This window comes from Mytilus galloprovincialis, chromosome 3, assembly GCF_965363235.1.
Source record: "Mytilus galloprovincialis chromosome 3, xbMytGall1.hap1.1, whole genome shotgun sequence".
Taxonomy (NCBI): domain Eukaryota; kingdom Metazoa; phylum Mollusca; class Bivalvia; order Mytilida; family Mytilidae; genus Mytilus; species Mytilus galloprovincialis.
Genome location: NC_134840.1, coordinates 99578590 through 99602558, shown reverse-complemented (window position 1 = coordinate 99602558; position 23969 = coordinate 99578590). Strand labels below are relative to the sequence as shown.

General features: G+C 32.6%; 1 protein-coding gene and 1 long non-coding RNA gene across 2 annotated transcripts in view; both read right to left on the bottom strand.

Moving 5' to 3' along the window:
- LOC143069520 (uncharacterized) overlaps positions 1–23969 on the bottom strand; it is a 384816-nt gene that overhangs the window by 96301 nt on the left and 264546 nt on the right. The window lies entirely within an intron of this gene.
- LOC143066664 (uncharacterized) lies at positions 4264–22037 on the bottom strand. The gene is made up of 6 exons (XR_012975727.1): positions 21968–22037; positions 20401–20467; positions 19447–19532; positions 16260–16386; positions 14577–14618; positions 4264–4345 (listed from the first exon to the last, which is right to left on the bottom strand). It is a non-coding gene; the product is annotated as an uncharacterized LOC143066664 (long non-coding RNA).

Below are 23969 nucleotides of genomic sequence, written 5' to 3'. Positions count from 1 at the left end.
ATACGAAAATGCCATGTTATAATCTATATGAATGGAAAAGATAAAAAAAAAAAAAGGCGGAAGAGGCGAAATGAGTATTCAAACACTTAACTTAGTCGAAAACAAATTGATTATACAAAGGCAAAAGCGAAACGCAATTAAAAGACAAAAAACAGTTTGTAAATCAAAATAGAAAAAATAAGACTATGCAACATGAACCCCATCTTAAACCAGAATGGATTTCATTTGCCCCAGATGGGAAAGCTGATTCAGCTTCATATTTTAAACCCATTAAACTCGCTTTTAAGTCTGCTAATAATTGAGTGAACCACTTTTAGTGTTTTAGCAAAAATAGCAAACGTTTAGGTAGATAAGAATACGGGAAGTGCGTAAAACTCGACAAGCACAAACGCTCAAACAGATAAACAAAGGACAATTATATACAATTATCAAAAACATATAATAGTTTGACTGAAAAAAAATACCATGTTTATAGTAAGTAATACATTGTCCCGAAAAAAATACTCGGACTAATCAATTCCAATGTGACTTAACCTGCACTTTTTAGTGTATTCAATTGCTTAGAATGTAGTACAAGGCCAGTAATTACTCTGGATTAACGAGATTCTGTGAAAACAATTTCTTTTTCCATCTTTCGTAGATGACACTTCAACTATATAAGACAAAGCGTGTGCGTATTCAATTACATTTTACAGGAAACAGGATAAAAAATACAAATAATATAAGGATTTAATAGGTAAAATACAATATTTTGTACATATAACAAACATAAATTGTTCAATATTAAAGAGAATTAGTCTATAAGGTATACAGAGCGGCATAACTCTAGGTCAACATCCAATATTCTTAAACGTAATGTTATTTACATATATTTTGTCAAGATTAATTCAGATAATCCTCGTGTAAAGGTATGCACAGAATGTCATCATTTGACATAATCCAGATCAATGTTAACGTTTCATATCAATATTTTTTTTTCAAGTATAGAGACTTGTAAAAAATGTTAATAATTATATTACTATATACAGGGCACGCTAAACAAATGATCTTGATCGGCTGTGTTTATCCTATCTCGACGACGAAATACGAACAATTTTAAACAAGTCTTTCATACCGATATCCTTAGATCCATTTGCCAGCATGCACCATGCCAACTCTTACAGGACATCTTAATACAAATACGGGTTGAACCTGGTTTAAAGATCACCTGAACCTCCCATATATATGACAATGTTAACACATGTCGCTAAATTGACAGCAATTCGTGGCAGAAATACAGCACAAACACACACAATAAAATTGAGAATGGAAATGCGGAATGTGTCAAAGAGACAACAACCCGACCAAATAAAAAACAACAGCAGAGGGTCACCAACAGGTCTTCAATGTAGCGAGAAATTCCCGCACCCGGAGGCGTCCTTCAGCTGGCCCCTAAACAAATATATACTAGTCCAGTGACAATGAACGCCATACTTATTTCCAAATTGTACACAAGAAACTAAAATTAAAATAATACAAGACTAACAAAGGCCAGAGGCTCCTGACTTGGGACAGGCGCAAAAATGCGGCGGGGTTAAACATGTTTGTGAGATCTCAACCCTCCCCCTATACCTCTAACCAATGTAGAAAAGTAAACGCATAACAATACGCACGTTAAAATTCAGTTCAAGAGAAGTCCGAGTCTGATGTCAGAAGATGTAATCAAAGAAAATAAACAAAATGACAATAATACATAAATAACAACAGACTACTAGCAGTTAACTGACATGCCAGCTCCAGACTTCAATTAAACTGACTGAAAGATTATGATTTCATCATATGAACATCAGGCACAATCCTTCCCGTTAGGGGTTTAGTATCATACCATCATAACATATATGAGAAGAACATAACCCGTGTCATGCCAACAACTGTTTTTAGAATAAATGTGTTTAGTTCCGATGCAAAGACCTTATCAGTGACTCAATATTAACGCCAAAATATGCAATCTTTAATGACTTGACAACAGTATCGTAATTATATCCCTTCTTAATAAGTCTATTCAAAGGTTTTGTAAGTGTCTGAGGTGAATACTGACACCTTTGTGCTTTATAAAAAATATTTCCATAAAAAATTGGATGTGAAATACCTGAACGTATTAGAAGTACCCGAACGTATTAGAAGTACAAGACCATTCGTCACAGAGAAACCGAAAAACAAATACTATAATAGTCGACACAACATGAAACCGCAGAACAAATACGCACATATTCCATCATCGACAGACATTTTAAAAGTACAAAAAAAAAGTTGCATAAAAAACGTATAAAATGTTACTAATATAGTACAAGAAAGAATAATTATTTACAAAATATTATCATAACAAAATATATTTACATATCAGTAATTATCTATTAATATTTCGGATAACATATATCCTTTATCTATATGATTATGATGTAAAACGAATCATATCATTCTATTCTGATTTAGATATAACAATCTTGTAAATTATACAATTAAAACTGAAGACTACAACGCTTTTACAATTTCAATATTTATTATTACAATAATTTTTTTTTATATTGGTGTCGTTTTTTACACATTTTAGGTGTTTATAAAATGTGTATATATAATTTATTTATTGAGTTTATGACCAATTACGATCCAACGTCCTATTAAGACAGATTGTGGAATAATACTAGTATCCGGACGTTTATAAATTTATATCAGTCTGAAAGTTGAACCAATCAGTGTTAGAGTAAGATCTTTATACTGACAAATTGTTTATACTCAACGGGAATCGAACTCACTTGTATGCTTCATGCAAAAGTCGCAGTATTACTTTGACTCGCATTGCGGATCTATATATTGACCATAAAACATGTATGTTAAGCGTGTGTAATCTGTTATCTTATCTGATATATATGCTCGTAATGAACTCAATAATAAGGTAAATAAAATATCTGTATTAGTAAACTATCATAAAGATAAGTAAAAAATATATAAACACGCCAAACATAACCACAAATTCTAACACATTCCATTTCCAGTCTAAATGGTAATAAGTATAATAACAATCATGCATGAATTGGTATATGTATTAAAATAAATTAGTTCACACTGCACAAGATTGCATTGACATCCATTGTTATAGTGTTTTGTCCGTTTCTTCTGTGCACTGATTCTGTCGTTCATCCTCTGTTTTTAGTTTGTCCTGTACGAAAAGTAATGATTATGAATTTTAAATCAAGAATTATCGATTATAGAATGAAATATGCATAGATCATAGAGACAGAGTTTTAACCTTAAACTAGTGGTGAATATGTTTTGATATATTGGTAATAAAATGTTTTTAGCTAACAATATTTTTGTAATGATTGTGTAACGACACACACGTCGATCAACATTTGAGCAATAATTATTTATTCCAACTATTTAAATGGTTGATGTTTGATGGATTTTTTTAAAACCTTGAAACAAAACTAATCTTTTCTATTTTATTTTATACTTGATACAATTACTTCTACCTTTTAGACAGGAGGTAGAAAATAATTACATTTTAATAAGTTACAATTTCATCATTACTAATGATTTTTGTATAATTCAGCACAATATCGCTATATTATTTGCAATTTTATCGACATATACATATATCAAGCTCTTAAGGTAGCACAATACAAAGATGTTTTTACTTCCAAACACTAACCTTTGAAATGCTGTAACTTTCTTATGAATGCATAGAAAATAATAAAAGAGGTATACAGTCATATAGATAGATAAAAGATTATTCTTTTAAATGAATGCAATATTTTTATTATGCAATCATTATATAATCAATTATTATGTAATTATTGGCAAAATCTGGGTAAGTTTACTTCAATGAATTTAGCTCTATCATCTCTTTAACTATACAGAAAATTTTAACGAAATCTTGATCAACACATCACGGGCTTCAAAAGAGTGTCTCAGATTGTGTCTATGGTATTCAATTATCTCACAAATCTCTAATTAGTGTAAACATCCTAACCACATAAAAGAAGATAATGTTTAATTAGGTGTAAAATTTGTTCTATACATTCTATCTAAAATCTGAGAGACCGTTTGTAGATAATGGTCATAGGAACAACATATAATAAAATCAATCCTCTAGGGATACCTATGCAGAAGCTAATTTCATTTGTGGTAGCAATTTAAGTTCATAAATAAAACAAATATAAATGTGCATTTTTGGTTTTATATACTTTCTAATTAATCTTTTATCATTTGTTTTCTATATACTCACATTATTAGTACACTCGGTAGATAGTTTTAAATCCATGCGATTGGTGCGTCTTCGCTGGTACTCACGATAACCCTTTCTGACCTATAAATAGTATAACACATTACAATCTATATATACAAATTATAAGATAAAGTACACAACATGTATTTCAATTTTGGGATACACAACATACATACATAATAGTAAACACATATATGTTGTTTGAGGCGATATAACTTTCAATACTCATCTACTTAATTATTATTATTATTTGACACAAATTTTAGGAATATCCTCAATGTTTTCAACTTATACTTGTTTGTCTTTCTAACTATTTTGATCTGAGCGTCACTGATGACCTTTGAGTACACGAAAAGTTCATCTGGCGTATCTCCATGACCTGTTTAATGATGGCAGCCCACCATCGTTAATATATCATCCGCCATCGTCAATTTATCTCCGCCATCGTTAAATTATCTTTTGTCATTGTCAAATGTTGCATGCCATTCTCAAAATTCAAATTTCGTTTTTCTTGCTGTCGCCATTTTTGTTAGCAATTATAAAAAAAATAACCCTTGGGCTCTTTTGTATTATAATCCAAAGAGTACTTCTGATTAAAATTTATACAGGTATATCAATACACCTGACAGGAAATCTCTTGATAAAGATTGACGACTTAGTGCATTTTCAGTAAATGGAAATATGAATTATAAAAATAGATATTTAATCCAGTATTATAGGTCGGGCATTTGAAAACGTAGCAACCGTATCACATACTTAGACGTATACGCATCTGCATATATACAAAAACTTATCATGTGATCCAAAGCTTAATGTTATATTATACGTTGTGCTTAATTTTTGTATCTAGTTGGATCCTGTTCAATTCAAAACAATCAAACACAAACTTTCAATATTTGCGATCGTGGTGTTTGGCGTAATGACTTCTGTGCATGATGCTCATGAAAAGGAGCTAATGCAGGGCAGTAACACGAACTTCGTACAAAACCTTTAATAAAACACGTAAAAATATTGCAAGAACTTACCTGCATAAAAAGAAAAAATCAAATGTTCTTATAATATACATGTAAGAATCTATAACAATTGTTCATTTGAGCTTTTTATCATCATCGAGTAATAAATACATAAACTGTCTTAATATGTAATATAAATACATTTGAAAAAAAACATACTGAGCAGCACTTTATTTTTCAAACAGCAATTTTGTTTTACGAGCGCACAAGTTTGCACATAAACATACAATTTTACCGTATTTACTCCTATCATGTCTGTAAACTGTACTAATTTTTCGGAATATCTTTAAAAGATTGATTACATGTTCCACAACAAAATTGTTATTTTCTAAGTAAATTTCACGTGAAAAAATATCGTGCCTATCAGTCTAAGCTTATTCAAGGTATTCAGCCCATAATTAGCCAATATACAACAAGCAAAATAATTTACATCTTTATCAAGGGTTGTAAGTAGAGGGGTCTAAGAGTTCATACTTTGAAATAAAAAAAGCCTTTCTGATATTTTAGGCATCATTTTAAAAATAATAATTATATTTTCGCTTACTAGGTTGTTGAAAAAATTAACATCTCGGTAGACTTCGGAAAATTTTCCGTAAATCTTTATTATGGGTCCGATAAAAAGCTATAACTAAGGGAATCAAAATGATATCTTAGGATATTTTTCTGCAATACACATATTTGTACAACAAAACGGGAGAAAATCAGATAAGCCATGATATTTGCCATGTTTCTAAAGCCCGTAAGATGAAATATAAACATTCCACAGCATGGATATTCTGCACATGGAAACACAATGTTATGGATCCTTTTGGAAAGTTAACGAGTAACTACAAGTCTAGATTTATTAGGGTTTGACTGCAAGATTTCAAACTGTCCTAATCCTGACTTAAGATGCCTATAAATAAAGGCAACAGTAGTATTCCGCTGTTCAAAATTCGTAAATCCATGGACAAAAAACAAAATCGGGGTTACAAACTAAAACTGATGGAAACGCTCTGATATTATAGTTAGAACACATATTTTATAGATCTTTAAAAATATGTCTGTCAATAATGTTATACACATTGTACAGCAACACCTACCACCAACATGAACATCATACCCACCTATATCAGTCCTATTCAGGACCGATAACTCTGTCGTTGAATATTGTCGAGTATACAATGTTGTTGTAATCAGAACAATTGTATCAGTATTAACTACATACTCTTGGCAAATATAAACAACGCAAACATAATCTTAGTTTGCCGACAGCCCGTCATGCTCGATGGACGCCAGATTGTATTAAAAATATTTACAAATATTATTGTCATCATATTATTACAATTACAATGCATATTCAAACATCATACAATTCAAATGTACGTATTATCCAAATACACCAAAACCAAACTTCCAACTAAATGCACCCTTCATAGACGGTCAGGGCCGGCCAGGAACAACTAGAGATAAAACGATATAATCGACCAAAATTCTCTAGAAACCTGTGTCAGTGGATGCCAAGTGCGCAATCCCGTCTCCAGGGCCAGGAGCTCTGACCTACACCTTAAACATGTGTGTACTGGCAAATTAAATGCAGTAAAAATATCAACATATATACATGTACATCAAAAGTTAAAGTTGAGTGTTCACTCGTTGCACGACAGCTAGAAAGTGACCCTATGCTTTACTACCAGAAAGTATACCCATTGGTCACTAAGTGTGACCCTATTATATATTCATACGACCCGTACCCGTCAATACAATATTTTCCCGCTATACTAAACGAAACGCGGGAAAACACAAGTATTAACTACATACTCTTGGCAAATATAAACAACGCAAACATAATCTTAGTTTGCCGACAGCCCGCCATGCTCGATAGAAAAATACAAAGAACGGGGGATCAGGAAAAAAGTGACGTTACAGTCCCAGTGTTTGTGACACTTTAAGCCTCTTTTCAATGGAGTCCACGATATAACTATCTTTACTTTTCTCAGTTTTCCATCTCCCGTGTCTTTTCAAACATCTACTATCGTTAGCAACATGATTTGCGGCTGCCGTTGCCCCACCGGAACGAAGTGAATGTAAACCTAAATTCAAATTACCAGAGACTAATTTAAGTCTAGAAATAATGTTCTCTCTAGCTGACGTGTAACTAAGCTTTTTATTCCCTGATCTAAAAACAGGTCTGAACAAAAACATTTCTGACCCCTCAACAAAGCCTGCTAACCGAACATATTTCAAATACATATTAAAAGGACAAGCCACTGAAAAACCTTTGGAAATCAACACTTCATTTCCTTGCCTATACTGGTCAGTCTTGCTTTTGTTTAAATACAAAACCAGAAAATCATCTTTAACTTTAACATTGCTAAAAAGAAAAGAGCTTAATTCATCATATCTTAGAAAACCTGCAAACCCTAATAAAGTCATAGTTAAATCCCTTACAATCAACAAATCTTCTGAATCTGAATATTTTTCACAAAGTTGTATCAACATATCAGTAGTAACCGGTTCTTTTTTAGTAACTGTTTTGTAAGCCGTACGTTTTGCGGCTTCTTGTATGGATGAGACAAATGAGTTTTCTGTAGGATCGGTCAAACCATTGATCTCGTGTGCCCATTTAATTCCGTACTTAGCATTGTCAATAGGGTGAAAAGTCGAACCTTGCTCAAGCAAATGAGTAAAATAAAGTGCAATATGAATAGGTTGGGCTGGCAAAGCAGCAAAACCTAGCTTAGTTATATACTGTTCCCAACGTCTAAATGCATAAAAATAAGATTTAATAGTATTGTCACTTCTGCTTCCTAGCAGTAACTTGCACATCTTAGGGTATAGCTGGTATAAAGGACTGTCTGTGGTAACTCCACTCTCCAAAACAGCTGCCTCTACATGATCGTTAATCTTTAAACCTACTTATCACTTGGTCGACTCTGACTTGCATTTCTTGTCACCTCTGGACATTATCTTCTCCAGTGACCCGTCTTATTGCAGTTAAAACATTTCCCTGGTCTGCCGATATGGGATGTTCTTGTGGGAATAGTGTACGGAGCTGGTGAACTAGAAGTTGGTTTCCTTTTTAACTTTTCTTTCTTTATTTTTGCCTCCGCTCTAGATCTTGTTTGGGCTTTGTACATTCGTTTCTCGTCCTCTGAATTTTCAGCTAACGGATTAGCGGTATATTCTGCAACAACTCTCCAACCTGCTTCTGATGAGTCAGCTAGCTTTATTAACTTTTGTCTGTCTCTAATTAAACCCATACTTTCTGTTATTTTGTCCTTGGCCGACTCGATATTGTCCTTTGTGAGATGTTCCTGATTTAGTTCACTGTTAGCTTCCTTGAACTTCACCAAAACTTTACTGTTATGTTTATGTTGTTCCTCGTTCCCCCTTTTCTTGAACTTGTAGTTATCGGACAACGTCTCGTCTACTTTGCCAATTGGGATTCCGCTAAAGCTTTTTGAGTAGACTGGAAACTTTTGTTGAAACATTCTAGGCGGTTATCTAGAAGGGTGGTCATGCTATCCAATATTGTAGTTTGGGTGGTCTGAAATGCAGCTTGCACTTCATTTTGTATTTCGGATCGAATTTCGGCGTCCATCTTATGTTGAGTGTTCACTCGTTGCACGACAGCTAGAAAGTGACCCTATGCTTTACTACCAGAAAGTATACCCATTGTTCACTAAGTGTGACCCTATTATATATTCATACGACCCGTACCCGTCAATACAATATTTTCCCGCTATACTAAACGAAACGCGGGAAAACACAATTATATATTTCTGTTGAAATGTATACAATAACTTTTTTTTTTTTTTTTAAATAAGTTAAACTTTCAATATCGATTTATTGGATGCCTGGATTTTGCTTAAAATATTAAATTTGAAAAAATAAATACTAAAATCATACACAATGAAATCGCGTGTAAATTTCTATGTATTAAAAAAAAATCCATTAAAATAAAATTTGAATAAGAATATTTCTTTAAAATAATTAAGGAAACATGAATATTTAATAATTTTTTTAAGCAAACATTTTTTTTTTAAAGAAATTTTCATAAAGTTCATATTTTCTTAAAGTTCTGGTTTGACACGGGGAAGAGAAGATATTATTAAAACTTTTGTATATCACAAAATTTAGACTCTGGTTATACATGTATACACAGGAAGTTAAATGTCACCTGGTTGCTTTTGGTTTACACGTCTACCTGACAATATATTGTTATGTAACAGTATACCTCAGTCAGACTTCACCTGTTCAGGTATAGAATATCTATCTATAATAATTGTTGGGCATTGTTTGTTTTTTTTTTCTTGGGATGAACAAAGTTTTTTGTTCTAAAAGGAATGTATAAATTTATTTCTAAAGAAAGATAAATTATACAGAAAACAGGAAAAACACCTTTCAAAAACAAAGAAGAAAACAAATATTGTTATACATTTTATTGTTAACTATTTTCTGGTAAGAGTATATCCAATATATCTGTCAAAATAATTGTTCCTGTGTCACACTTAAGGTAACACGATACCGAATGACGTTACGCCACGAGTTATCGTTCCTGACGTTATCGAATATCGTTCATACATACAAGCCAATACAGCAAATTTTGCAATCACAAAGTGATTATAATAATAAAGAAAAAATATTTTGGATAATCATAACTATGTTACATTTTTAACGGCAACTTTTTCTAAATGCGGAGTGCCGAGAGTTTTGATGCAATACGTAACGGTTAACTTTTCGACATAGATTGTTTTATCGTTTTCCGGTAATTCTTCTGCTCATTGTTAACCTTAAACAATGTATTACTTTACTTTTAATTCATATTCTGTTTCTTTAATATTTTAGCATCTGCACGATTTATCTTTATAATTATGTTCTTATGGAAAATAGACTGAGTTTTATCATTTTATTTTTTTTTTACTTTTAAACTTTTAGTTTATTTTCGCAATAAAAACTGTTTCATGATGAACGCCGTATCCCCATGCAATTTTGTTTTGAAAATAGAAATCTTGTCTATAGAAACTTAATTGTACAGCTATAAATTCGTGTTAAAATGATCGTCAAAAACACCGCTCGGGCAAAAAGGAAAAAGGAAATTTATCTGGATGAGAATACTGAATAGGAGGGGTCCTGATCCCGAAATCCCGGACTTAAAAACATGAAATCCCGAGGTCCCGAATTTAAAAAATTGAAATCCCGCCATCCCGAAATTCGAAAAAACGAATTCCCAGATCCCGAAAGGGTCAATCCCGAAATCCCGAGTTTAAAAACACCTGACCCCGGAGTCCCGATAAAGGTCCTTCCCCTTCAATACGGATAGAATAAGGCAAAAAAGGCACAATACAACCACACTTTGAAACTCATACAGAAAATAGTTTGTTAGTATGGAATGTAGAAAAGTGGTTTAATTGGTAATTTTGCCGAATAACATTTCCGGTATTCCAAGTGTAAACAGTCTGTACAGAGTAAATCCGATATAGTTTCGGAAACATTTTAAAAATAAAGTGCTAGCGTCGTTATATCATAGACCAAGTCTACACAGGACAGACAGCAACATCAGAATAAGGCCTGAGAAAGTTACCGTAGGCTAAGAAATACATGGGAACTTGACTCGGCAAAAAAAAAAAAAACATGTCCCGTTAGTGTCTGATTTAAGCCAGTCCCAAGTATCCACTTGCAACTATAAATATTTTTGTTGATGTAAACATGTTCTCGTCCTGAACATGCATGACATATTTGCCACTGGACGTTAAGCAACCAACAATCAATCCTACAATTTACACCCATCACTTGAAACATCAGTTGTTAAAATTTAAATCATTGCCTCTAATTTTTTCAAAGAAATCGACAAAGTTTACGAACAATCCCGCACTTGGTGTATACAGGGTTTATACGGCTTATTATTTAGGACTACAGTCTTTTTGCTTCAGGTTTCAATTATGTACCTGGTGTTACTACTCATATTAAAAGTGCGCATATCGTCTGGATTTTCTTTATTTTTTGTTCATGACAGGTTGCTGGATTAGGCGTTTTGATAAAATATAAAAGGCACGCAGACTCCGACTTACATCTCCTAAATATGGCATTTCAAGCTGAAACTTTTATGTTTCGCATGTGCAGTTTGTTTTACTTATAAAGAATGCATATATGATCTCAAGATTTGTTCATAAATATTTTTCCACAAATGACCCTGTGAAATTTTGCATACAGTTTGCAAGGTTTGTCCGACTGTTTTCAAAATTGTATTGTATCGTTCCGAACATGCATGAACTATTTGCCACTGAACGTTAAATAAACCATCAAACACCGATCAATCATAAAACTGTTAACTGAATCAAATTTTTAACTTGAGTACTCTATTTCTGCATTGATGAAGTAGCGACACCACCATTGTCTTAAATGATGAAGTTTAAAACTCAGTAATTCAAATGAATCCCACGTGAATTTTTTTATGTTATTTTCACATGAACTTTACAAAAATACGAAGGTATTTTTCATGATTTGAATTCAATTTTTGAATAATCTTATTTTAAAAATTTACGTGAATTCAACGTGTTCCTGATTTATGCATGATTCACGTGGAACCAATCAGTTCAAGCAAGTTTCAAGTATATGCTCATTGTGAAAATCAGACGAGATTAATGTTAATTCATGTGAGTGAAATTTCCAGGTGCAGAACGAAATAAATTATATCAGCAGAATTGCATATTGCATTACTAGGAAATTTACGAAACCCCACAGCAGAAATGAAAATAAAATAAACACCATTCAGATCCCGACACATATTTTGTTTTCAATATCTCTGAGTAGTAATACCGTTACGTTACATTCTGCATTCAATAACGTCACACGTTTTCGGTCCAATTCTAAGGGTATAAATAAACTTTGAAGCCTTTTATCTCAAAAACAAGGATGGTGACATATGAGTTTCTATACGTGTATGGATTCAGTATGCAATTCTGGATATTATGTTAGTTTTTTGTTTTTCTCCGTATATAAGAACATAGCCATTCATTGGAAAATCTAAAAAGGTAAGCCGAAAAAAGGCATTTCCCCTATATACCTAGGTAAATTTGTCGCCAAAATTGACGTTTTCCTATGAAAATACCAAGAAAACAAAAATGGTGACCCCTATTTTTATTACATATTCCGATGTAACTCGATTCAAAGAACACGTGTGTCAAAAAGTTTGGAAATCGGGAGATATGCCATTCGGTATCGTGTTACCTTAAAATAATGTTTTTTTTTATCAAGAAATTTTGAAATCAATCATATCGAAATATCACCTAAGAAAATAACAGAAACATCAGAGATTCTGCATGGAAAAAAAATGATTTAATCAAGGAAAGTCTCACTATAGAAATACTTGATTTGATGCAATATTTCCATATACATTATCCGCCGTTTTAAAAAATCTCGAAAAATTAACTTTTTTTAAATCGATGTTTGACAGAATTTGCCCTGATATTTAACTGTTTTAAGTAGTATTCTTATGCAGATATATGTTTTAATATACTTAATCGATTTGCAAAATTTTAGTTTTATTAACGGAATTTCTTTATTTGTTGTACAAGTAGACATGGGTATCGGTAATTTAGCATTGAGTCAACGGAGAAATGACGAGAAAAAGTGTATGTTTTTACAATTCGCCAGTGACAGAATTTAATCAAAATTTAAACTGTCAGGACCGACATTGTTTGATAAAAAAATGTTTGAATATCAAGCATCGATTTGCAAAAGTAAGAAATTTGTTCATGGTGAAAGTTCCTCCACTGTTAAATTGTCATCCATGGAGATCCCTGGATTACCGTCCCTTTGGTTATTGTATCACACGTAATGTAGGATATGAAAACTATCCTCTTTTGTCACAGCCTAGATTTTTCTGATGCTCAGCATTACAGAATGTTATAACAAAAATTGAGAATTGAAACGAGGAATGTTAAATGAACGTTTATTTCCTTTTTTTTCGATTTTTGCTATTGTTTTTAATTTTGCATATAATTACTATAAATATAGAGTATACAATGTTCCTGTGAAACTGCGAAATCGCAAATATTAGTAGCACCGGAAACAAGTGTCGTCTATAATGACAAGTGTAAACTTAAACATAACTATTATCTACAAAACTTTTTCAACGTTAATGGTCCTGACGAAACTGCAAAACTTGTAATATTTGTATGCTTTTTGTTCCTATTGGGAACACAAAATGAAGCCTTAACAAATTTATGTGTTCCAATAGATAAAATATTAAAAACTTTGTAGTTGTCGTTAATCAATATTTTATTAGCTTGATCACCAAAACCTATGCGAATTGGAATCTTCTTTAATAAAACAGGACACACGGTCTTATTACGCATCTCTATAGATAATAAGGTGACTACTAGGTGTGAATAGTAACACATGTTACACCTTACGATGAGGAATTTCTTGATTTTTAATTTTTTTTTATCTTTATAAAAATAAGGACATCCTGAGGCACTGTAGGTGCATTCTTTGCTCTTCGACGTAAACAACAAATTTTCATAAGACAGATCGGTACTCAAGGAAGGAACCGTAGTTTTCAAAGATTAACATCACGTAAAAGTCACTTATTATATGTTGACTTAACATCTCCTGAAATCTTTTAGATTGCTTTTAGTAAATGAAGTTGATTTCACATGTAGAAAAACGGGCATCTTGCTTTAATCCTGTGGATACTAGTTATGATGCTTACACTAAAATATTGCATGACTATAGACAATCAAAGATATTTGCACTGTGCTTTGTTTCGAAAAACAAACTCTGAACAAGCCTGAGAATGAGACAATTCAATTATGGGGTTTTGTTAATTGGGAACAACAAAATGGTTACATTTGGCTGCATAAATCCGCTTCTTAGACCCTGCATATCAAAGATATTTGCACTGTACTTTGTGTTGAAATCTAACCATACACAGGACTGAGAATGGAATTTTAATCATGGGGTTTGGGGGGAACAACAAAACGGTTACATTTAGTTGCATAATTCCGCTTCTTAAACTCTGTTGCGTATATGTTTAACTTACAATCATTTACCATCTTAGATTACTTATGAGAACGGAAAGTAGGAAAGTGTCAACAAGACATCAACACAGCGAGAAAATTTCACACCCGAAGGTGGTCTTCAGATTGTATGGTTGAAATTGATCGTTTTTACCATTCAGTGAAGGTATTTGCATATTCAAATTTTGTTTTTGACATATCTAGTGTGTTCTTGAAATGTAACCTTTCCCAAACGTGCAATAGTAAGATAATGACAGTCAATGATATTTTCTTTCTATTGTTAAATATAAATACCTTGTCAGTCAAGCAGCAGTTGAACAGAAATATAAAGAGACCCTATTTAAAGAAAATAATATCAAACATTGGACATGTTGGATAACGACATCAGTAGTAAACCGGTGTTTACAAGTCATATATTGATTGAGAAAAAACAAATCCGGGTTACAAACCAAAATCGAGGAAAAACGTTTTTCTTTCTCTATGTAAATCATTTGGTTCATAAAATTCAATAGACTTATCAGTTATGGAGCAAACAAACGTGTTGGAAGGCTCAATCAAAAGCGAATGGTATAACGCTCTCTTCTAAAAACACAAATATTTAGATCACATGAAAGACCGTTTATTTCTCGGTCTGTTAAATTAAAAAAAAAACTGTTAACTTTTAAATAACAATCATTGGTTATAAATAAATGTTCCGTGGCTTCTGCTTGTGAACTTCTCATTTCCCTGTAGCAACATTCCAGCAGATCCTGAATCATGTGAATATAAAATATATTTATCCCAGATGAACGGATAATTCATAGCTTGCTTTTTGAATTGATAAAGGGTATCAGTTAATAAGGACGTTTTCAATCTAAGGTCAAACACAATTTGGTTGACCGTTATCGAATATCTGTTTCACAGATCCCATTGTTCTAACATTGATCTCTTTACTTCTCTCGACTTTACTAACATTGGCCAGTGGACGGATGTTGCACCTGTAGCAGGATCTGGTTAACCTTTCGGGGTACATGGCACAGACGCCGGAGTTGGGGAAGGTTCCTGTTGCCCAGTCTTTATATGATGAGTTTTATGGATTTCTTGTTTGTCTTTGACTTCTGATTTTAAATATACTGTTAGTACACGTTTACCATATTCATCGTCCGTTTTTCATTAACAGTTCTTTATATTTTCAAGAAATATTCCCTGGCGTTGACATATTAATTGACTATATGTTGTACTGTTATACCACTGTCCCAGGTTAGGGGGAGGGATGGGATCCCACTAACATTTTTAACCCCGCCACATTATTTATGTATGTGCCTGTCCTAAGTCAGAAACCTGTAATCCAGTGGTTGTCGTTTGTTTATGTGTTACTTATTAGTTTTTCATTTATTTTTTTACATAAATAAGGCCGTTAGTTTTCTCGTCCTTATCGGGGCCTTTTATAGCTGACCATGTGGTACAGGCTTTTATCATTGTTGATGGCCGTACGGTGACCTATAGTTGTTAATGTCTGTGTCATTTTGGTCTTTTGTGGATAGTTGTCTCATTGGCAATCATACCAATTCTTCTTTTTCATATACCTAAACACTAAGGATTTTCTTATACCAGGAGTAGATTACCTTAGTCGTATTTGGCACACCTTTTTGGAATTTTGGGTCCTCAATGCTCTTCAAATTTGTACTTGTTTGGCTTTAAACTGGTATGACATGAGCGTCACTGATAAGTCTTATGCAGACGAAACACGAGTCTGGCGTATTAAATTATAACCCTAGTACTTCAGACAACTATTTTTCATAGCACCTTTTAATTTAAAACAATCTTAACTTTTTGAGTAAATGGGATAGACGCTTGAGTATTAAAAGTTCCTTATATTTTCAAAAGAAAAACAACCTGTCGCTGACATATTAATAAACTGTAATTATATTTTCATAGCACTTTTTTTTAATTATCTTGGGAATACATTTGAGTGCGTAATACATATGTATACATTACCTGGAGAGAGTTGAAAATTGCAAATAGGTATTGGAACATGACAAGATCCTCATTCAACGAAAATGTTCCTACTATCCACATAACTCCAAACAATGGTAACATAACACGGATGCCTTTTAAACCAATCCTATGAAAGGACAACATACATATTTTATAAAATATTTAAAATTGGTTATGTTCGTGTTTTGACTTTAAATAATGATTGACGGCATGTGGTATATTACATTTTTTTTTAAATTATGTTTTATTGAGTGAGGATAATATTATACATTTAGTTCCTGTGCTTGAGGGGATATGAAGATTTGTTTACTCAAGAATATTCATATTTCACAAGGGCTCTGCCCGAGGGAAATATGATTTGTGGAGGGTGAGAAAATCGTCATATCTCGCGAAGCAAAGGGAAATGAATATTTTATTCCACTGCCTATGCTTTGTTTACTATCAATACATTACATTTTAATGTGCATACATTTTGTTTTCTTATCCGCATGTTTTTATAAGTTAACTAAACACGGCATACCCATTGCTAAACAGCACGGATCAACATTTAATTATAAGTTGTTTTATCGTCTGAAATAAATTTGAGCATGATAATGATTATTGCTATTAATAATTTAAGAAGAATAAGAAGTTCAAAACGTTATGTACATCATGTACATTAACTGCGAGTAACGTCACGCGATGTAATCCGGATATTTCAGAAGATGATACAGTCTTTGGATGGTGTAAACTTCCCACTAACACCATACACCATTACACTACACACCATTACACCATACACCTTGTACCATTACACCATACACGTTACACCTTTGCACAATACACCTTACACATTACACCATAAACCATTCCCGATTCTATCTACACGATTCGAAATTACCCGTAATGCAATTACATTTCAAATATTAAGATTATTATTATTGTTTAGGTTAACAATTTGAAAAAAATAAATAAAACAAACTTCATTTTCAACCAATGAAATGTCGTACACCATCATTCACACCATTCCCGATCGCACGTTACACAATCACAACATTCCTCAAACACCATTACACCATTCCCCTTACACAATACACCTTACACCATTGCACCATATGCCATACACCATTATACCATACACGTTTTTTTGGGAAGTTTACACCATCCAAGGGCTATATGATCCTCAGAATGGAATATGAAGATTTGTTCAATGACACGTGGGATAGTCTTAACCAATCAGATATTGATTAAACTATCAATATGTTATATGGAATTTCAACCAAAGATGAAGAACTGGATCTGCCATCACTGTATTGGATACCTAAACTACATAAGTGTCCTTACAAACAACGGTATATTGCTCGGTCTTCCAAGTGCTCCACGAAACCTCTTTCTAAATTATTAACATCTATTTTATCAGCAATCAAAGACAGGCTTCAAAGTTATTGTGAAATTGCCTATTCTAGAGGGGGCGTGAATCAGATGTGGATACTTAAAAATTCCAAAGATCTTTTAGAGTACATACAATCTAACTCTCTTTCATCTTGTAACAGTATTAAAACATTTGACTTTTCTACTCTGTACACTAGTATTCCACATTCCAAACTAAAAGACAAATTGAAAGAGTTGGTATTGCTTTGCTTCGTAAAAAAGAATGGCCAACGTAGATACAAGTATCTTGTCTTAGGGAGGGATAAATCCTACTTTGTAAAGGATCACTCTGATTCGAACAAAAAATTCTCTGAAACTGATATTATCAAGATGCTTGATTTCATGATTGACAACATATTTGTTACGTTCGGAGGACGTGTTTTTCAACAGACTGTCGGCATTCCAATGGGAACAAACTGTGCCCCTCTACTTGCCGACTTGTATCTTTATTATTATGAGGCCGACTTTATGCAGGAACTTCATTGGAAGAAAGATAAGAAGTTAGCACTATCCTTTAACTATACTTTTCGCTACATAGCTGATGTTCTTTCACTAAATAATTCAAAATTTGGTGACTATGTGGAACGCATCTATTCAATCGAGCTAGAGATAAAGGATACTACAGATACAGTTAAGTCAGCCTCATATCTTGACTTACATCTAGAAATTGACAATGAGGGTCGGTTGAAAACAAAACTTTACGACAAAAGAGATGATTTCAGCTTTCCAATTGTGAACTTTCCATTTCTAAGTAGCAACATTCCAGCAGCACCTGCATACGGGGTATATATCTCCCAATTGATACGATATTCCCGTGGTTGCATTTCCTATCATGATTTTCTTGATAGAGGGTTGCTGCTCACAAGAAAGCTATTAAACCAAGAGTTCCAAATGGTGAAGTTGAAATCATCCCTTCGTAAATTTTACGGACGCCATCACGAGTTGGTTGACCGTTATGGAATAACCGTATCACAAATGATATCGGATATGTTCCTTACGTCGTAACTGCAATCCCCTTCCCTTTCCTGAATGTGACCTACCAAATTAGACTATTTACCGGATTTGTTATCACATAAGCAACACGACGGGTGCCGCATGTGGAGCAGGATCTGCTTACCCTTCCGGAGCACCTGAGATCACCCCTAGTTTTTTGGTGGGGTTCGTGTTGTTTATTCTTTAGTTTTCTATGTTGTGTCGTGTATGCTGTTGTTTGTTTGTCTTTTTCATTTTTAGCCATGACGTTGTCAGTTTGTTTTAGATTTATGAGTTTGACTGTCCCTTTGGTATCTTTCGTCCCTCTTTTATAAACAGTGGAATTACATGTATATAATTATCATTGTCATTTTGTTTTGATTTTTTGGTTACATATTCTGACATCAGACATGTTAGATGCTTTACACGGTTTTGCTATTATCGTAGTTATTGCATTAATGTACAGATCTGGTCAGTAGTAACAGTTCTGAAAATGGGGTTAAATGTAAGCCGAATTCAGCTTATTTACATATTAAATCAATTATTGTGTCATAATAAATACTTCATATTTACGACTGGTGCGTACTTTAATCGTTCAAAGAACGCCATATTAGAATGTTTAGCAATGCAATCTTTAACAGGTTGTTAATAAAACATGCATCTGTCCTGAAATGCTTATACACATTTGATCTTATTTTGAATATAACAACGATACTTTAACTGATTCCATAATATGAAAATTTTACAGTCAAGGATACCACAGATAAATCCATCCTTATAAATTCATCATCAATAATAAACTTACTTAGATTTCTCTTTAAGCGTTTTCGTAGCATGCGCTTGAATGGTCATCAATTTATATACTGCGATGAAGATGACAATAATATTGATCTGGAATAATAATATTATTTTATTTCTCAATCTTCATTTTTTCTAAATGTACAGAGTTTGAATTTCAGAGGAATGACTAAAAAAAATTAAAAACTTCGGGTAGATCATGAACTGAGAAAAACACTTTACATAATCATAATAACATGTATTTCTTGTTTAGCCATGGCGTTGTTAGTTTTATTTTTTTATTTATGAGTTTGACTGTCCCTTATGTATCTTTTGTCCGCCTTTTAATTCACAATCTCACTAAACATATTATAGTATTCAGATATCTGAGATATTGGTAGAGATGTTTGTAGTAGCTGATTAATTTTGCCGGAGCATATGCGAAAAATCGAGTGTCATTTAATTGACCTTCCTGTTAAACAAACTATGCTTTGGATGTATTTGGAATTCTGTTGACGGAATTTAGCTTGTATTTTTGTAAAATAATTTTATCTTTGCTATATAACTGTTTTGTAGATAGTAATTGATAGAGTAAAACATATAATGTGCATAGGAATAGCATTCCTTGACATCACAAATACAAGGTGTACATTTTCTCTAAGAGTTGAAAAACAGAAATGGTTTCTCATTCATGGTTTTCTTACTATAAAGCCATAAATAGTATACCGCTGTTCATAATTAATAAATAGATTGAGAAAAAAACTAAATCCGGGTTACAAACTAAAACTGAGGGAAACACATCAAATTTAAGAGATAACTACGACACAACAGAAATATATCGAGACATTCAAACATCGTATTAAGTTATATTAATTAATTTCAATGATCGGTAATGGTAAAAATGACGGATAAAAAAACTAACGGCATAGTTAATGTCTTATCATAAAATTCCTGAATCTGTAACGTTATCGTTCTTACATACCGAAATTACAAGTAATGCTGGTCCAATGAACGCCCAGATGAGGTTTGTTTCAAGTGATAACCAACAGCTGAAAAATATAAAAAAGCAATCGTCCTTACGATCATAAATGCATAACTGTCTTATTACTATACGTGTGTGTACATGTAAATAGAATAGACACTGAAAACGATAGAATTAAAAGATAAACATGATAAAATACACATGCAATTCATAGTATAAAATAAGTTCATAGTCACCCTTTTTTATTATTCCATATTAATTAATGAATCACAAAACTTCGTCTTTAAGTGAAACCTCAAAATAGTAAAGTATGTTTAATTGTGATCACTTATAATCTATCAAAATGTAGTGTGTCTTTATTTATAACATGAATTGAATCGGTGACAAAGAAAAGATCGAATAAACACGAACTTTGTGTTCGTGTGGTAAGATAAAAATATTTGTCAATAATGTTAATAAGGCCATTACTGAAAATATTGTATCTGATCTGTGACGGTAGATCTGACAAACAAAGTTTATTTCAATCATCTATGCAAAATACAATTTTATTTTTAAAAATCAAGTAAGTTTTTCAACATTTAATTAATCAAAACAGAAGGCTGTTCTTATACCGTTAACTGGTTTTGTGTTTAACTAAACATACCCTGAATTCGACAATGCTTGAAATGTTATCGAACTAGTATTGTGAATCCCGATATACATGTCAACTTCAATATTGGAGTATTGATGCTTTCAGCAAAAGTACCATATCGTTATCCTCAGAGTAAAGTCTTTGACCATTGGTATTTCTAGATTTTCAGATAAGCACTTAGCATTTCGGAGTATTATTAAAAACTGATTATGAGGATATTCGGTAGGATATGAAACAGAAGTTCAAATTTTATCATTTTACATCAGATGTTATTATCCCAAAAATGCAAGAAAATGCCCACTGGACGAAATCATTCATTACTCGTCATCAGCTGTATCATCTTCGCTAGCCAAGTGTTACGATTAACTCCCGTTCTCTTCACCCTTGGCAGATTGCGGTAAAATTTCGGAGACACAGGGTAAGGACTTTTATTGGTTGCAGTCGAAACTCGCTGCATCCAATCAAAAATCGCATATAAAATGATCACGTGTGAATGTAGAAAGTGTTTCTAAACAATTGCTACGTTTTTAATGTGCAAAAAGTCTTTATATCAGTAAACATACGATTCTATTTAGTGGTAAATTGAATGTTTTTAATCAACTGATAGAAGTTCCTGTGCATGTTTCATGCACAAATGCAGGAATGCTAACGTATATTTTCGTTTCCAGCTTTACTAAGTGTGTAGAATCTAGACGTTACCGTGTTTTTACCTCCAAATTGAAGAGTTCAAGTGCTACCATTGGCCAAGAATAATGTATTCGGAATGGGCGTGACTTTAATCTTCCGATAGATGGCACAACATTGTTTTCACAAATGTTGGCCTAATCTGTCATGCTTGCATTGTCTTTTAGGGATATATTTTTAAACAAAATATATTTCAACTACTTCACAGTCTTTTTATTATGTACTATTTGATAAATAGTGGTTAATACGTACAACTGATGATTGCCGTATCCTTTAAGCTTAGTCACACCCGCAGAAATGGTAACTATACCCGCAGGAACAACTGTAAAATAAAGTATTTCTTTGTATCGAACGACGTGTCACGGTACTTTTCTATCCCAAATTCATGTATTTGGTTTTGATATTATATTTGTTATTCTCATCGGATTTTGTCTAATGCTTAGTCAGTTTCTGTGTATGTTACATTTTAATGTTGTGTCGTTGTTCTACTCTTATAATTAATGCATTTCTCTCAGTTTTAGTGTGTTACCGTACCCCAATTTTGTTTTTGTCCATAGATTTACGAGTTTTGAACAGCGGTATACTACTGTTGCCTTTATTTACATTTATGGGTAGGGATGTCTTTAAATCACATTGTCTGTGTTTTGTCTTTCGTTTATTAAAAGTTTTTTTATTATCAAATTGCTTCGAAAGTCTTTCTGTGATTCACTGATGTGACATTTCTTATCAACATATCTTCCTAATTCAGTTGTGACCAAGAATAGATGCATATTTGCATTTACCTCATATCGAGGAAAAAATAGCAAATGAGTCTGTTTTGTTTTGTTTGTATTATTCATAATCAACATTACTGTACTTAACAATGTGTTTCGCTGGACAATCTATACCTACATTTGTTTGTAAAGTTATCGCTGTAAATTTTGAAATAGATTGTGAAGGGGGTTTGATTATTTGTAGTTATTAGTCATCAATAATTTGGCTGTTCAGACTTTTTTTCATTCGGGCGTCACTGATGAATCTTTTGTATATGAAACGCACGTCTGGCGCAAACAACATATCAATCCTTACATCTATGATGAGTTCAATTAATACTTACTCCAACACGCAGGTATCAGCTTGTTAACTATAGATCCATTTTTAAAAAGAAACACTATTTTTTGCACAAAAATAATACCCTCTGCCAGCATGAGAGCAAAGTCTGTTAGGAACAAATAATGCATAGCAACTGCAATCGCCGAACAAACAACCTTGAATAAGGATTTAACAAAATACATTTTTACATATATAATAACGTGACAAATATCTGAAGGCAATAACACCATCTTCATTTCGTTAACTTTATCTATCAAACGCGCATCTTACTAATCATTTACTCTTCATAACAATGTGTTGACAATTATTCTTAAACTCATTAAAGTTATCAGAGGATGATGTGTTTTGAAAGTTGCACCCGGTAGCATACATATATGAGTAGTACATATTGGTTTTTAATAAAAGATTAAACCAACACAGTAGCGAATGCTTCTTTGCTACCACACTACAAATACAATATAAATCGCAAATTTGATCGGATTTCCCCCGTATTTCACGGCTTGTTTGTTTCTTTGCTGGTCTTTATTGTGGTTAATTAATTCTGATATATTTTCTTGAAATGGACCTTACGAATCGTTAAATAGAAATAAAGATCACGTGCACCGAAATAAGCAGTATTGTTTACCGTTTTTCCAAAAGCTTGGAGTTTTCTCGAGGAACTGGTCCTTTCTATGTTGTTAAGGTAGACAATTGTTTTTGTCTTATTCAAGTTTTTTTTGTCTTTGAACGAGACGCTTTCATTTCATCTTCGATTATATAATTGCATATTTATTTGGTATTTTTATTCTTCTTTTTTTCTGTTTTGAAATAAATTGATCACCAATTATATACTAAACGACAATATTCAAGTCTTTCTTACTTTATTCTCTGTTTGAGTTATAGCAGCTAAGAATATGACATACGACAAAATTAATGCCACACACAAGTTCATTAGTGTTTTTGTTTGAGCATTCTTTACATCTCTGCAAAAAAATAAAGAAAAAATCGATTTAAGAAACTTGATTTATCCTTTTATAGCAATTTATATGCATTTTTTAGAACATAGTATAAGTAAAATCTACAGTAGTATTCCTTTGTTCCAAATTAATAAATCTATTGGGAGAAACAAATATGGTTTAAAAAGTAAAATCTAGGGAAACGAATAAACTACATCGAGAAAGGA